The following is a 16,955-nucleotide window of genomic DNA, read 5'->3' as shown; positions in this document are numbered from 1 at the left end:
CCACGTTTTTGATATCTCTCGTTGACTCACTTTATATGATAGTGCATCTTGCGCAAGAATAGGTCCTCTGCATCAGCGTTCCTTGTCCGCGATGCTCTCATCTTGATTGCTGCCTTCGGCTGTCTTTAGCCGAGGGGACTATTGGTTTTATAAAATAGCTATATTTTCAATTATAGTATATCAGTTCTATCTTCTTGTAATATGATGTATATGTACATGTAACTGTTCTGTTTCACTGTGTCTTGATAAAGGAGCGGATCGCTCCGAAAATTTGACAACCTAAACTTGTCCACACTGTTGGAATTACTTCTTTGCCCCATATACTATATATATTATATACATTGTAACCATTTCTTCTTAACTGTATCAGAGTCCGTCTATATAGTGAACGTCAACTAATTCAAACCACCATACAGTACATATACTATCAAAACAAAACAATACGAATCTTGCATTATAAGTGAAAAACACTATGTACATTATATATATAAATATATAAAAACAAAAGACAAGAATTTCTTCGACTTCCCTATCGCTTTCTGCTCTTTGAGGTTCATCAGGGGAATTTATGCTTATTCATTTTGACAGTACAACAACACCACACAGAAAGTAATGACGTCATTATACATTATGACGTCACAATACAACCTACCAAAATTTACGCCAATATTAACAATGCGCTTTAACGTCAACATTTGAGGAACAACAAAGATTGTGTTGAAGAAATAGATACATGTAATTATAGTTACAGGCATAGGTCAAAGAATTAACATAGACGGTAAAATCCCATATAACACTGGATCCTAATGGAGGTATGTCCGTAGGATACGAATTAGTTAAAATATATTATATTCGGCAAAGGCATAAGTATAGCAACAAAATATTTCACATACATCTTCGTTATTTATTCATGCAACGATCTGTGTTGTTAGGACAATTTAAACCAGGTTTTAATATCTATTACTATTGGTCTTTTGAATCCCGCTGTACAGTGTCTTCTGTAGACTGATATATAGGAATTACATGGAACTTATCATTTGCGCAAGGATGTATATGCTTATCTACCGTAATAAATATATAGAATAACGTAACAAGCAAAACAAAACAGTAAAGATGTAGTACAAGCGAAACAGTGAATACCGACATTTTTTTTGGTTTGTGGAGTATGTATAATCAATCAATAAGTCATCGTTCACGTAGCAAGTGATACCATGTATTACCTTCAAGACGAGTTCAGTTTTGAGTTTTGTTGTAAGTGACCATCTGTTGGTCAGTTGAAAAGGCGTTCCCATGCGAAATGACATCTGGTTTAATATAGCAATTTATTAGTTCAAAGGGAATACACAATAATTCAACACTTCCTTTATTAATAATCCTTTTGTACAATAGTGTAAATAACACACAGCGTAAACTTCTGTAGTCAACAATACGTTCCTTTCTGTATCTCTCAGTGAACCTTAACATTTTTTTTATTTCTGGCATATTATGGGTACGTGGCACTTATTTGTCAAAGGAGTATAAATGCAGCTAACGGGCGACGTGTTTAGGTAACGAAAGGACACCACAACCTGCGTGCTACAGGCAAAGAGACAGATAACCATTATGAAGCATGTCTACATGATTACCTTATTACTGGTATTGGGTCTGTTTACGACCGTCAGTCTGGCCTGTAATACAGGTAAGAATATATATATATATATATATCTCAATATGTCTAACAGTATTACAAATAAATGTCTTCTTGAAATGCACGAACTCATATCTTATAATATAATCAAATCGCATGTAGAAAAGTAAATGCAATGATATATAATTCCTTTTTGATTGCAAATTATATTTGTGAACAGTGTTATTTTATGATTCACATATTTTTTTATGTATTTGTTTTATTCTTAGAAAAAATAAATCGGGCAATTTAATTTGCATATTAATAACAAAATCGATAATTGATTAATGAAACCATTCCATTCCCAGGCAAGGATTCTGTGCTCAAGCCTGCTTTCTTATAACTTGCTTAAATCATGTAACAGCGTCAGTCATTGAAAACGGAATTCAGTCTGTCCAAATTATACCAATTCATTTAAATAATGTGATTGTCTATGAATTATTATTTAAACAATTCACCAGGCTAGAATACAGAAGCTGAGTTTGAGCAAGATAATAGTTTCATGAATGGAGACCCATGTGTATACATTAGAGATACGCTTTCGAAGAAGAGAGACATACTTTTATCAATATTTTCACGTTTTGAAATATAGAGATAAATATTACACTCAAACAGGTCATAGTGTTTTGTTTTTGTCATCACATTTCAATGACGTCAACAACTCTTTAAAGTCATTTGTTGTTTGAAATATCATCAAAAAATATATTTCAGTCATATTCAATCTACATGTTGTTGGCCTTTTGCTATCATATTTTAAGGAATAACATATCTATTTGAATCGTAAACCATTCTGATGGCACGACTTTAAATCTACATACTACAAGAAAAACTCAAAGTTGAAAACGAATATTGGCAAATTATTTAGAGATATGTTATAGCTATTATATATCAATATTTATCATAATCAGAACTTACTGATACTCTGTTGATTGAAATGAACTTGCAGGGTCGGACAACCAAGGGAATGGAGACAATAGTGGAACAAATGACGGCACAGCGAAAAATCAGCGTGTGAAACGAGGTAAGTCACAAAATCAATGGATATCCTGTCCTTTCATTTACTTTTGTTAATAAACTAAGCTGTTTGAAACTTTTACATGATAAAAAACTTATCAGAAAACGTCTCATCTGTTGTTATGAGTAGATTACTTAACAGATACACACAAAGTTACTTTGAAAATGTATATGTTGTTCTGGCACTGTATATATGAGGTGCTAATATGAAATAAAGTATTTGTTTTAGCTAAAACAAATTATAGAGACTTAGGAGTATGTTTCATCTTTTGTTGTATTTCTACATATATTTGGAAAACTTTGAACACGGATTTACATTTAGTCTTTGGAACCACTAGGTCAAATGATCATAGATTGAAGTTAATGTTTTCTTATTGGCGTTCTTAGAGTTTAAACATGTGCGGCCTTACTTTGTGTTTCCGATGATTTTATGACAATATGTTGATTTTAGTGTTAAATTCAATTGATTTATGCCTAGAAAATACACAAGCAGACCTACACGTAATGACCCGTTCGAATAATCTGAAATCAATTAATGATGCGAGTTATATGGACAAAAAAGTATGTTGACTGGTGAGGAACTCATTAAAGTTCGAGTATAAACGATATTTTTCTTTTGCCACGTGATATCCGACTTTTCTCGAATATCTTATAATGAAAGCAAAAAATGAATGGCTTGTACATTTTTTACAGTGATCAACATATTGTTTCAAATCTGATTTTGAAATGTTCCTATTGTTTCCTAACCTTCTGTGTACACATGAACTGGTCCAGAAGGACGGTAATTATTGTATCACCAAACAATTAAAATCTAGCATGTACTAAATATGAAAATATTAAGTTTTGACCCAGACATTTATTGAATGTATATGATAGGCATACTATGTCTTTTTATGAAAGATATGCTGCCATTGGGTACATTTTAACCACCCTCAGGTACCCAATCTGGGTTAAGGATATATTTCATTCAATGTCGTGTGTCATCATCGGCGTTTTCAAATGGTTGTTCGGATATATTTACCGTTCATTTTGATGTGTGTCTGCATACTAGCTTTTTTAGTAATGTCTTTTAATTGTTGCGGCATGCTTGCTGTATTTTATTACTCTATATCCATACATACGTTTCATTTCATGTTAACTTACCAGTATATTAATTGTGTGTTTGACGTCATTGGGTACTGTGTTAATGTGTTACTACCATATTACATTAATGGTACCTTGATCTTTCAGTTGACAATGATGCATTCGGAAATCCAGGATTGCCTCCTATTGGCGATTGAAGATGTATCGTATATTACATTATGATCGATAGGCCTTGAGGACGGCTTTGTGGAAACAACTTCATCTACAGGATAAAATAATAAACAAATCAAAACTTCGTCTATGCTCTATGTCTTATTTGTGTGAAGTTAGAATCGCACTTTTAATGGCATCAGTCCCAACTCTTCTGAAAAGTGTTTTTGTGTAATATCTTTTTCAAACTAGAAAAGGTTTTCAAAATATTGAAGATATTCTAGGTTTCTCAATGCATAGCAATTTGTTTTTTACGATTGGGATAAATATATCGATATTTTTCATGAGTGAAAATATGGAAGATCTGCTACCGATAAGTGAAAATAAAACTGTGATCGCGAACTTTCCCGTTCTTGAGAGTTATATCCAGTCTTCCCTAACATACGGTGTTAACTGGATACTGAAAAAGATTGAAACATACAATATAAATATGGCAAAATTCTAGGAAGGAAAATTTGATATTTACTGTCTGTATAGTAAGATTTTAACACACAAAACATTGATACATGTTTCCTGTTTATCTTATGAAGATATTAAACAATCCGATATGAAGTTATTCAATATTAATACAACGTGCTTACGATATGTCTTACGGACAAAGGTATACTATCTATAAAGAAACAATAAGATATAACGACAGACTTTAAAACTAGCAGTTTTCATCCTTCACATGTTTGTTTTGTTTACGGTGACCTGTTGAGACTTAGTTTGAATATTTTGTCGAAATTGTATTCCTTCTTTTCTTTTATAATTGTGCTGGTAAAACAGTTTTGCATTAAATACATCACTGGACATTCATGAAAATGTTTACTAACATGTACATTTCGGAAAGAATCGGCTTTAGTTATGGAAGTAGTAACGACAGTTGGATCTAATATGGGCACTGGCTGGATCCGAACAAACAAACGGTCGTTGGATACATATTACTAAGAAGTATTGAATAAGTTATAACGACAGTGCAGGCAACGGGATTTGTCAGGGGGGTTTTCAGGGTAATCCGCTCCCTTTTTGGAAGACAGAAACATGAACGCTTATATATCACATTATATAACAAAGTATTATCAGTCACTATGACGCAATACCACAACATAAAATGCATTAACAAAACAAAACAGTTATTGCGTATGAAATATACTGCTGTTATCGCATATACACTATGCGTTGCTGTATTCGTCTTCTTGCGAAAGTGCAGATCTTATACCGACGTCAGATTTTATGCCGACTCTCTGAACAAGAAGCAAAGGTCAACGTTGTCCTCTTGACATATTACTGGTTTGCTTAGAGCTGCTAAACCCGGTTGTCGGGGTCCAATTTGATCTTGGCAGGTACTTGTACCCACCGTGAACAAGAAAATGTATATACTTTCTGTTATTTACTTGGTATTCTTAATCATGTGCTAGTGTTTCCTTTAATATGTTGATTTGAATGACATTTTCATTCCCCGATATTTTCATGATGTTGCCTACCTTACACTTGCAGAGCCTCCTTGCAGACAGGTAGTGCGGTTTTAAGAGTTTGTTTACAAAGTTGCTTAAACACTAGAAGGTTTAGGTTGTTGAAATTGTGAAGGGTGACAGATATGTAGGTAAAGTTGACCCTGCATTTTTCTAGGTCGGAAGTTGATCGGTATTGGAAACATTAATATTATGATTCACTGTCACTATATAATGTATGCATTTGCAAGAACAGATAGAAAATTGCTGTTAGCAGCCCTGTATGTTTTAATTTAACTCAGGATGTATGGTTTTCATTGTCACTATAGTAAATAAAATAAATAACACGACACTATATTCCAGCACAAGGAACAAATACAACCCTAAAAAAACTCTTCTCATTCATCAAAACCACAAAAAAAGAAAACACAGACATCATAGAACTACGTAAAAACGTCCATCTCACAACAGACCCAGAAACAAAGGCAAACATACTCAATGAACAGTTCCAAGAAGCCTTCACACTAGAACAAAACACAACAATACCTGACAAAGGAATATTGCCCTTTCAACCCATGACAGATATACATGTAACATGCCAAGGAGTCGAAAAACTACTAAATAGCATTAACCCACACAAACCAACAGGCCCAGACCATATACACGACAGAATACTGAAAGAACTTAAGGATATCACAGCACCAATACTATCAAAAATATTCCAAACATCACTCAATACAGGAACATTACTCAGTGCCTGGAAACACGCCAACGTAAACCCCATATACAAAAAAGGAGACAAATAAAACCCAACAAACTACAGACCAATATCACTCACATGCATCGCTTGCAACATTCTAGAACACATCATCACAAGTGCAACCATGAAACACTTAGAAGACAATATTGCACGACCTACAACACGGCTTCCGCACATCAAGATCTTGCGAAATACAACTCATTACATTCATACAAGACTTTGCACAGAACCACAACAACAACAAACAAACAGACATTATAATAATGTATTTTGCCAAATCCTTTGACAAAGTCCCACACAAACACTTACAGTACAAACTAAATTATTACGGTATCTCCGGAACCACACTAACATGAATAACAGCCTTCCTATCACAACGCACACAAACAGTAGTACTTAAGGGCAAACACTCCGACAAAATCCAAGTTACATCTCGTGTGCCTCAAGGAACCTATTTGGGACCGGTCCTCTTCCTATAATACATCAATGACCTCCCCGAATACATATCACACAGTACACTAAGACTGTTTGCAGACGACAGCATACTGTATAAAACAATCAACAACAAAGACGACACGACAAAACTACAAACATATTTAGATGCGGTTAGTAAATGGGAAGAGGACTGACTCATGAAATTCCACCCAGACAATTTCACCATACCTCACTATATCACCACAACGCACACAAATTAAACACCAATACACACTCCATGGCCACACACTAGAATCTGTAACTTCAAACAAATATCTAGGCATCACACTTCAAAACAAATTAAAATGGTACAAACATATCAACAACATCACATCAAAAGCAAATAAATCACTAGGTTTTCTGAAACGCAACCTAAACTTAACTCACCACACATAAAAGAACATGCATACAAGGCCATTGTAAGACCAAAACTTGAATACTGCTCTTCAGTTTGGGACCCTCATTATACAAATAACATAAATCAATTAGAACAAGTACAACGAAGAGCAGCACGATACGTCCTACACACATACCATAACACAAGCTCAGTCACAGATATGATTCACAACTTGAAATGGCCAACAACATTGTACACACGCAGAACAAGAACACGCATTATTCTTCTCTACAAAATAATACACCAACAAGTAGCAATACATACTAACAATCTCTTCCTGGCAGACACCAGAATACGTCAAGGTCACGAGCTTAGTTACAGACATATCTACACAACCAAAGACACATACAGACACTCATTCTTTTCATACATCATAATACAGTGGCACCTCCTACCCAAATCAATAATCCAATCAGAAACGCTAGCAGAATTCAGGACATGCACCACACATAACATAAACGAACATATACAAAACCTACAACATAACTAACACTCACTGCTTTTAACCTGTTTTTATCCTATAGCAAATAATAGAAACATAAACAAAATCACTGTACATAACAATTAACGCACTACAGCACAAGACCTAATCATCCGTAATCGTCATTATTGACGGAGGAAGGAACAAAGATGAAGATGAAGATGACACAAGCAGCCATAATTTTCTTAAAAGCCCTGTGCGGAGGAGTATTTTTTCATATCAATCGCTGCTTCACTATGACCCCATCTCGGGTGCAGACGCGACTATCCACATATTAACATTCACGACAGTCTTGCCCCCATTTAGGTCATTTTAGGTCATTTATATCAATTTAGGTCCTCTAGCCTACTCTTAAGGTCCTCTAGCCTACTCTTAAGGTCCTCTAGCCTACTCTTCAGGTCCTCTAGCCTACTCTTAACGTCCTCTAGCCTACTCTTAAGGTCCTCTAGCCTACTCTTTATGCCCTCTAGCCTACTCTTACGGTCCTCTAGCCTACTCTTAACGTCCTCTAGCCTACTCTTAAGGTCCTCTAGCCTACTCTTAAGGTCCTGTAGCCTACTCTTAAGGTCCTCTAGCCTACTCTTAACGTCCTCTAGTATACTCTTAAGGTCCTCTAGCCTACCCCTAAGGTCCTCTAGCCTACCATTATGGTCCTCTAGCCTACTCTTAAGGTCCTCTAGCCTACTCTTAAGGTCCTCTAGCCTACTATTAAGGTCCTCTAGCCTACTATTAAGGTCCTCTAGCCTACTCTTAAGGTCATCTAGCCTACTCTTAAGGTGGGCTAGCTTGCACACCTGCTCCCACTGAAAAAACAACATAATAATGGAAATACCTCTGCCATTATCACAAAAGGAACTACATGTTTAGCTGATAATGCTGATAACCCACTCTCTCTCTCTCTCCTCCTCCCTCCTAGCTGTGTGTTGTGGATGCTGATATTACTGTAAACATTTGAAAGTAATTACTTTATCCAGACCAAGCTTATAAGCTCGTCCTTTCAGTTTACAAATTAAAGGTTACACACTTTGTCAACAAAACATATAGTAGATATTATAGTATGATAGTATATAAATAGTACAGCTACTGCAATTCAAAGTCAATCAATCTATACAAATCAATCGCAGATATGCAATGATTATACCCCAAAGAGCTTGGTTTTACATGTACAGCATGTTTATATGTTTTCACGCCAGAGCTTAATCCTATCTAGCAGACGGCATATGTTACAACACCTGCGGTGGCTTCTAGATTTTATCCACGTGCTCGCGAGGAGAATTTATTTCTCACAACAAACCTTGATTCTAAAGTCGACCAGTCAGATACACATGATTGATAAGTGGGTTTTGTGTTCTTCCTGTCGTTTTAAAACAATAATATATAGTGACATTAAAGATACACGCACTACATACGTAATTAAACAGCATACACAAAACATTAAAACGAATACAATTTTCAGTCAATTTTGATTCCTTTAAGGAATGTACACTCACGGAATGAATGTTTAAACCAATAGTTTTATATACAGAATATATAATTAATGCTAGCGCCATTTTGAATTCCAACCTAAGAACTCATATCAAATTTACAGTTTAATAGGACTTTTTATAACCACACCTGAACATTGATACTTCCGTGCAACATGTGTTCATTTCATATCACGGAAAGCTACTTCATGACCTGATCTGCACTGATTCCACTCTCAGCTATTGATCATCTCTGTAACATGTTTATCTAAGACATCTAAAACATATCTTTATGTGTTGGACATCAGTGAGGTAAACGGGTTTTACATCAATTTTCTATGATGAAGTTAAAGTGTTTGTTTGTGCTGTTATCCACGATGGTGTTGATAGCAAACGGCATCGTGCATAGTATGCCTGGTAAGTTTATATGAATTCAAATATATTATCTGCGATTAACTAACAGTATGGTACCCATATACAGATATACACTGTACGTATTTACGGATGTAACCTAGGATACTGTCGCTTCGTTATGTTAATTGGTTTTATTCTGTTTAACGTCCTATCAACAACTAAGGTAATTAGCCTTGGTGTGTGTTGCGTATGCATGCACGTGTGTATGTGTGCCGGAGGCAGGGTATGCTGGTGTATTTACCTCCTTGTGATAGTATGGATCTGATGTCGACTTTTTAGTGCTATCATACTGAAATACCACGCCGATGGCACCCAGGACAGCTTTCTGTCCGGTCACATACAACTGACAACGGATGAACCAGTTGTTGCCATTTCCCCAAATGCTGAACGTTAAGTAGATAATAACATGTATCAGTTTTAGAACCCATTGCGTTCCTCACCTTGGCGAACGTGCAAAATAAAAGCCAAATGGAGGTATTACCTAGCAAATGCGCCAGGAAATAAAAGATTGTTAGAAGTAGAGAGAAAGCTTCCTAATATTGAAATGGGTGCCGTAGATTAATTGGTTGCGTTTGTGTCCCCAAGAAAAGGGCACAAAATTCCCTCATTAGTCGCATCTGACCATACATATAGTGGATAACAACAGGTATATTCTTTTCGTAAAATGTTCAAACTATTTAAGCAAAATTGAAATGGTAGCGTGAGGATGATTCAAATACTGCCAGCAGTTCTTTTCCTGAATGAAGTCAAATATTTAGTTGAATTTGATAGTGAGATTACTCCTTGGAGTGTAATAGAGGTGATGATTCGTAGTGTATGAACCAAATACAGAACCTTGCCGTACTCTTTTAACAAAAGTTTCAAAATTCAATTCACGTGGGTAAACCCAGTGTTAATAAAGGAACTTCTGCTTTCCACAGATGCAGTGCACAATTTATACAAAAACCAGTAAAAACCAGAATGCCGCGAATGTCTGAAGTTTGGAGAGGACGTGCAACTGCTCTAATTTTGAAATAACAATCACAACGTCGCGTCGCCAAATAGTTTGTGTATTCATTTATCAAGTATTGCCTGTTTAGTCAATCGTCTAAAACACTTTGGACGATTAGCAGATCGTCTCAGAAGTGAACGTTCAAGCCTTAAGTCGCGACGTCGACAGAGCGAGACGCATGTCTCACCTCCGGAACCACTCAACGACATTGGTAATCATGGAAGATAAGTGTGCTCGGGAACGGTCAACATTGATTGCGCAATCTTAACTTGAAGCCATGGAATCCTTACCTTAGGCCGAAACTTGATCAAAGACGACATCAACGCAAAGCTGACTTGACCCAAATGTGTATCGCTAATTTAATTGGAGGCGTGCCTTGTTTACTGACAAGTCTCTTTTAACAATAACCGGTATGATGACCGCCAATGTGTCTACCGACGATACAGTGAATGATATGCAAATGCATGCTTTAAAGAAAATAACAGATTTAGAGGAGAGTCTGTTATGGTCTTGCGAGGCATTTATGATGGTGTTATACAACCCCCTCCCCCTCCCCGCTAGTTTTCTTTCAATGCATTCCCACAACAATAAGACACTTACTCATTTAATCGAGCCATAGGCATTCATTCCCATATCTGTCAGTGGAACTTAACCATACTGCATTTGCTGCCTTTATCTGTCCTACGAATTGTTACAAGATGATTCTACCAAAACTATACCTGATATGTCGTTTTCAACTAGCATAAGGATGTAGCACAAGCTCGACTCTTTTAGGCATGTTCGAATTGATAGTCACGATTCTCCGGTAACACGGTAGTTCATGAAAGCGGATTTCGCCCCAAGGGATCGATGCCATTTACATCTGATTCAAAAATATCCCACATCAAAAGTCCAAGCTAGCATACCATCGTTCTTCTGATACAAAAGTCTCCATTTATTTCCTACAGTTATTCTGAACCCATTGCTTTCAGTCTTTTCAAAACTAAGCAAACGCTGCAGCAGCTTAGTTAAGGTGACCTTAGAATTACTTCCCCTTCTGCACGTTCTTTCTCCACCTCCTCATATTAATATTGTCCGGCTAGACACGTAATCACTGGTGATTCACATATTTTCTATAATGGACAGCTGCGAGAGTGTTTTTATGAAGGGTCATAAGTATCGAGAGACTCTTGCTATTAATGTAATGTTAATTTCAAGATACTAATGGATTATGTGGAAGAGTACGCCAGACAGATACTTTAATAACTCAACCTTGTCTGCAAGCACTGTTGTAACCCACTGCATGTGTATCGTGAAAAGTCATTTATGTGGAGACCCCTGCAAAATTAGCGGGTTTCCTCAATGTTTCTACTAAGAAGTTGATCCTCTGCCCGCATTACAACATTTGAGTTCTTTTTCGTTTCGCTGATTTCAAACGTACTGTACTCAACATTTTTTTTCAAAGAATTATCCAATGACTATTCTCGAAAAGATTTGTATGCAAAATTACATGTCCATATATATATATACAAAATGTGTTGAAAATGTGTATCCTTCTAGACATTTTTGATACTAAAGTGACCCAAACGATAGAGTGCAAATATTTCAATAGATAACACAAATCTTCTGCACAATAGTAATATGGAAGACGGATATCATCTGTAATAGAGTTTTATAAATATATGTGTTATTTTTACTTTAAAACAGCATAAAATATGTCTTATCCCTACAATTGTCGAAAACGGTAGTAAGCTTGGCGTCATTTTAATTGTAGCTGCTCTCGTTTAAACCAGTCGATTACCACGTGGTCGGAGATCCAGATATATGTACTGAGTAGCAGCAATGTATAGAACATAATCTTTGTTGTTTTTGTATCTCTATTTGATGAAAAACTGTTTAACTAATATTATTCAAGAAATATTAAGATGACAATGAGAGATATAATTGTATGCTGGTTCGCAATGATCTATTTGAATGAATCTACTACACTATTGCAAAATAATATTCAAGCAAATACAATCAAAATGACATAATGCGTCGACGATTTTTACTTCTTTATCAGAACAATACATCCAACAAAATATGTTGCAAGCTAATGACTTCGTCTATGCTCTATATCTTAATTGTGTGAATGTAAAACCTATATTAAGAGGCCACTCAAGGGACAGGCAGAAATTGGCCGCTTAAGACATGTGGCTGCTAAAAACAGGCTCACCCGTAAATCACATCCAGGTTTTCATACACTCACGGGCTATAATGACATACCCACGGGCTATAATGACATACCCACGGGCTATAATGACACACCCACGGGCTATAATGACATACCCACGGGCTATAATGACATACTCACGGGCTATAATGACATACCCACGGGCTATAATGACATACCCACGGGCTATAATGACATTTTCCCGGCTGCTATGTTATTTTTAATTGTTCTTCCTTCATCAACACGGGTACGATTTCATATAAATGCATCATCAATAAAATACAAAGGCGTTTTGGGGATTAATTTCTTGAAATGATGAATTTATTTTTGTTTGGCTTCACACGTGTTCCACATACGTTTTGTGCTAGCAGACAACCACGAGTACTGAACCAAATAAATATATTATAGAAATAAATCACGACAAAGTAATGAAAAAAAAAAAATCTGATTCAGCGTCTGCGCTGTGAAATGTATCCTTTTGACATGATGTGTGCTTCGTTGTTATATACAAAAAGTGACTGGCAGACCGGAAGCAGATCTGTTTTTCGCATACAATATAGCGGCAAGTTTTTTGATCACATAACATATTAGGCCTGAGTAGCTTTGGAAACAGTATGTACAGATACCACAAAAGAACATACGTGTTTTGAAAATCACAAGCTGATTGAGGACACAAGGTGGGAGTAATTGTTTTGTTTGTAAAACATTGTTGATGGGTCGGTAGGACCTGCCCCAAATTTCAAGCTGAAAATCGCCGTGTTAATAACTTGTCAACTCAACGTGTCAAACTTTACCTATGGTTTTTAATTACACATTGAAATTAGCTTTGCTCTATTGAGATGTGTTCTTATTGATATATTATGATTTTCTTGATGTCGATTTCTGGAAAAAATGACCGCTGAATACAGGTGGAGATAACGTCTCCGGCCAGGGTTTTGTGACCGCTGGCCGCATTAGCCAGGTGACTGCTTATTTCAGGTTCATTATATAGTTTTTTCTATCGGGCGGACCACAGACTGATCACATAAGGGAGATGGCTGCTTATTTCAGGTGACCGCTCAAGCAGGTTTGACTGTATATAATTGCACTTTTAATTACATCAGTGCAAGGTGGTTAGGGGAAAGACTAGGCCTGCTGTATCCCGTTAAATGTCGTAAAAGGCGACTAACATTAGGGCCCTGCAGAATCGGGGGCTTTATTCTGTATCTGTTGTTAAGGGGTTCTTTCCCGTGGTCGGGACACACCAAAGTCGTTATAAATGGTAGTTGTTATTATCTGCTTAACCTTCAGACCTTGTAGGTCAGGGACACAAAAGTGACCAAAATGAACTGCTGCATCAATTGTAATATTTTGGATATTTATATTTGTCTCTACTTCTAATTACCTTTAATTTCCTAACGCTTTGCTTAGCAACAACTCACTTTTGGTTTTACTGTTGAACGTTCGCCCAGTTGAGGAAGGCAATGGGTTTTGTCCCAACACGGCACATACCATAGTCTTCATAGATTGTAGTTGTTATTCCCTGCTTAACGACTAGTTCACCGTTTAGCAGTATCATGAGACCGGGCAGAATGCTGTGCTTGGTGCCTTAGGCATGGAACTGCAGTGAGGTAGCGCTCTAACACCGGCATCAGATTTGCACTTTTGCATGGAGGCAAATATATCAACATAGCCTGTCTCCGGCACAGACAATCGCACACATTGCACTTTGAGGAATGCCTTTAAATGGTCTTAGATGGAGGCATGTTGTGAAGGTACCAAACACAGTATTGCATCCGTCACATTATACTGACAACGGATAAACCAGTTGTTGCGATGACCCAAATCGCTGAATGTTTGTTTGTTGGTATATGGTTTTATTAACGTCCCTTCAACGGCTTAGGTCATTTGAAGACATGGAAACAGAAAGTCCACAATCACAAAGTTATTTTCACTCATGGGTTGCGTATATTATCCATACGTTCACTAGTAAAAAATATCAAGATATTTACCCCACTCGAACAATATGACTGTTATGCTTCAAGAAATAAAAAAACGTATTCCATATATAAGAAACAGTTAAGGAGTGAAAATATGTAAGATATACAACCGATGAGTGAAAATAAACAAATGTGATCGTGAACTCTAAGTTTCTCTGTCTTCTTAACTTACAGTGTTTACTATATATTGTATAAGATTGATACTTGCAATACAAAAGAAATATACTTCTAACTACCTTTTATTTCCCAGTGCCGTGCTTTGCAACACCTCACTTTTGGCTATGTTGACTGTAGAACGTTCGTCTTGGCCAGGAAAGCAATTTACTCTTTTCCAGGCCAGAACATACCAAAGTCCTTAAAATGGTAGTTGTTATTACCTGCTTAACGTTTAGCATTTAGGATAATGGCAAAACACATGCAGGCACGTCCTTAAATAACCTTAGCTGTTGATAGGACGTTTAACCCTTTGCATAACATAAAAAACATTGTTATGTATTTTCCCTTTTAATAGATGGAAGCTATTTTGCTGCCCGATAGGAATATAATCAAATTTAAATGCAACCGGTCTGCGATAGATTTAATGGACACATGTATAACGTATATATGACACATTGCACACGGTGTAAATGTTCGCAAAAACAGAATAGGTCAGCTGTATTCTGCTGCTTGTCGTTACGTGCGACTACTGTTTGGCTCTGCAAAGACTTTATTTCGTATCTTTCACTACGAAGACACGGAGGAATCAAAATTGATCTGCTGCCCCCTATCACAACACTTGGGATCTGTGTCTTTTTTCTTAATTCTCTTTTCTTATACGTGCCGGTGTCTCCGTAGCCTCCCGTTTTCATACGCCCTTAGCTGTTGAGAAAATGTGTAATCCAAAACCAAAACTAAAACATACGTATATCAACGGGGGCTTAGACAGTAGTTATACTGTATCAACATTATTAACCATAGACAAATGAGACCTCCTCACATAAAACCATGTTATATCACAAAATAACAATACCCAAATATAAAAAGCCTAGTACAGATTCTTTGTTTATTCAGGAAGTCAGACAAACATATTTTTGTGAATGTGAGGAAAGCAAAACAAAATAAAAAATTAAACGTATAAGAAAAAAACAAAATGAAAATGGACATTACCAAGTCAAAATTTAATAAAAAATGATATATAGTTGCATTTAATAAAATTAGATTTTGCATCGTTAAGTAATCTTGTGAAGTAGGAAGTTTACTTTGGGATTTGTTGATACACCTTTTATCCTAAATATCATTGACAAATACGCTGCATCATAACACCAGATTATAAGTCTGGAATCATGATACCTACAACATATGCAAGAGAAATAAATTACTGTAATGTAAACTTTATGATAGAGGGTAATACATTACTACTGAGGAAAGGGAAATACATTTCCGTCACGTTTGCCTATGACTTTGATAATGAAGAAGAAGTGAGCATTATGATCAAGTTGCAGGAAAATACCAATATAATGTTAGTTTAACAAACACATAAACGGAAATAGATGTACCGCCTGTTCCCTCTGGCAGCCATGGTGATTTTCAGAACAGAGTCAAAGTACTTACTCAAGGATTATCGCACAGAAATCAAAGGTAGCCACCGGTAGCCATGTCTGATTTCAGATCCCTTGTTCAAAATTTAACGTTGGCAGGTAACTTATATTATTTGTTTCTGCGGAAATGACGATCAAAGTATTCCTTCATAAGTTATAGGTCGGAAACCATTTATGAGGACGACGACGCAGACGATGACGAACACGCCGACGGAGTGAAGTTTTTATGGCAACTTTGCTTCGCATGCTACGCAGAAATGTTGATAAGGTTTTCACCACCATGACTGAACTTTAAAAACATTTTCTCCTGTACAACCAAAAGGAACATGGTGTTGATATTTAGACAGAAGCATGTTGGAATGAAGGGCTACTGCGTTAATTCTAATGAATAAACGTCACCCTTATTCAGGGTCACAGTGGTCACTCTGAATAACCAAATTACGAAGGTGACTAAATTAGGTGTGTAGCATACACGGATGAAGGGCTACCGAGTTTCTTGAAAAGGATGACCTTCACCCTTATTCAAGATGACAGGAGTCAATTGTCTTTAAAACATTAAGACAGCATCTTCTGAATAACCATAATACCCATGGTGATGCTATTTGACAAGCAGAATACAGGGCTGAAGGGTAAACAAGTTTGTCCAAAAGAATGACGGACTCATATTCAAGGTCACCGGGGTTGTATATGTTTAAAGCAGCTTTTAAATAACCAAATGGAATATTGTGGTATTATATGTCCAGTAGCCTGCCCAGAATAACCTTTACCTACTTTCAAGATCAGATATGGTCAATTCCGTATAAAGTGTTAACGACATCATCT

At 36.4% G+C, this 16,955-nt stretch overlaps 1 long non-coding RNA gene across 1 annotated transcript; it reads left to right on the top strand.

Annotated features, from left to right (window-relative positions):
- Nucleotides 1–1,530: 1,530 nt before the first annotated feature.
- On the top strand, nucleotides 1,531–4,058 carry LOC110466560. The gene is made up of 3 exons (XR_002464748.1): nucleotides 1,531–1,678; nucleotides 2,613–2,687; nucleotides 3,911–4,058. It is a non-coding gene; the product is annotated as an uncharacterized LOC110466560 (long non-coding RNA).
- The last annotated feature ends 12,897 nt before the right edge of the window (nucleotides 4,059–16,955 follow it).

The sequence above is a fragment of the Mizuhopecten yessoensis genome, unplaced genomic scaffold, assembly GCF_002113885.1.
Source record: "Mizuhopecten yessoensis strain PY_sf001 unplaced genomic scaffold, ASM211388v2 scaffold11137, whole genome shotgun sequence".
Taxonomy (NCBI): Eukaryota; Metazoa; Mollusca; class Bivalvia; order Pectinida; family Pectinidae; genus Mizuhopecten; species Mizuhopecten yessoensis.
This window is presented reverse-complemented; position numbering and strand designations above follow the sequence as displayed.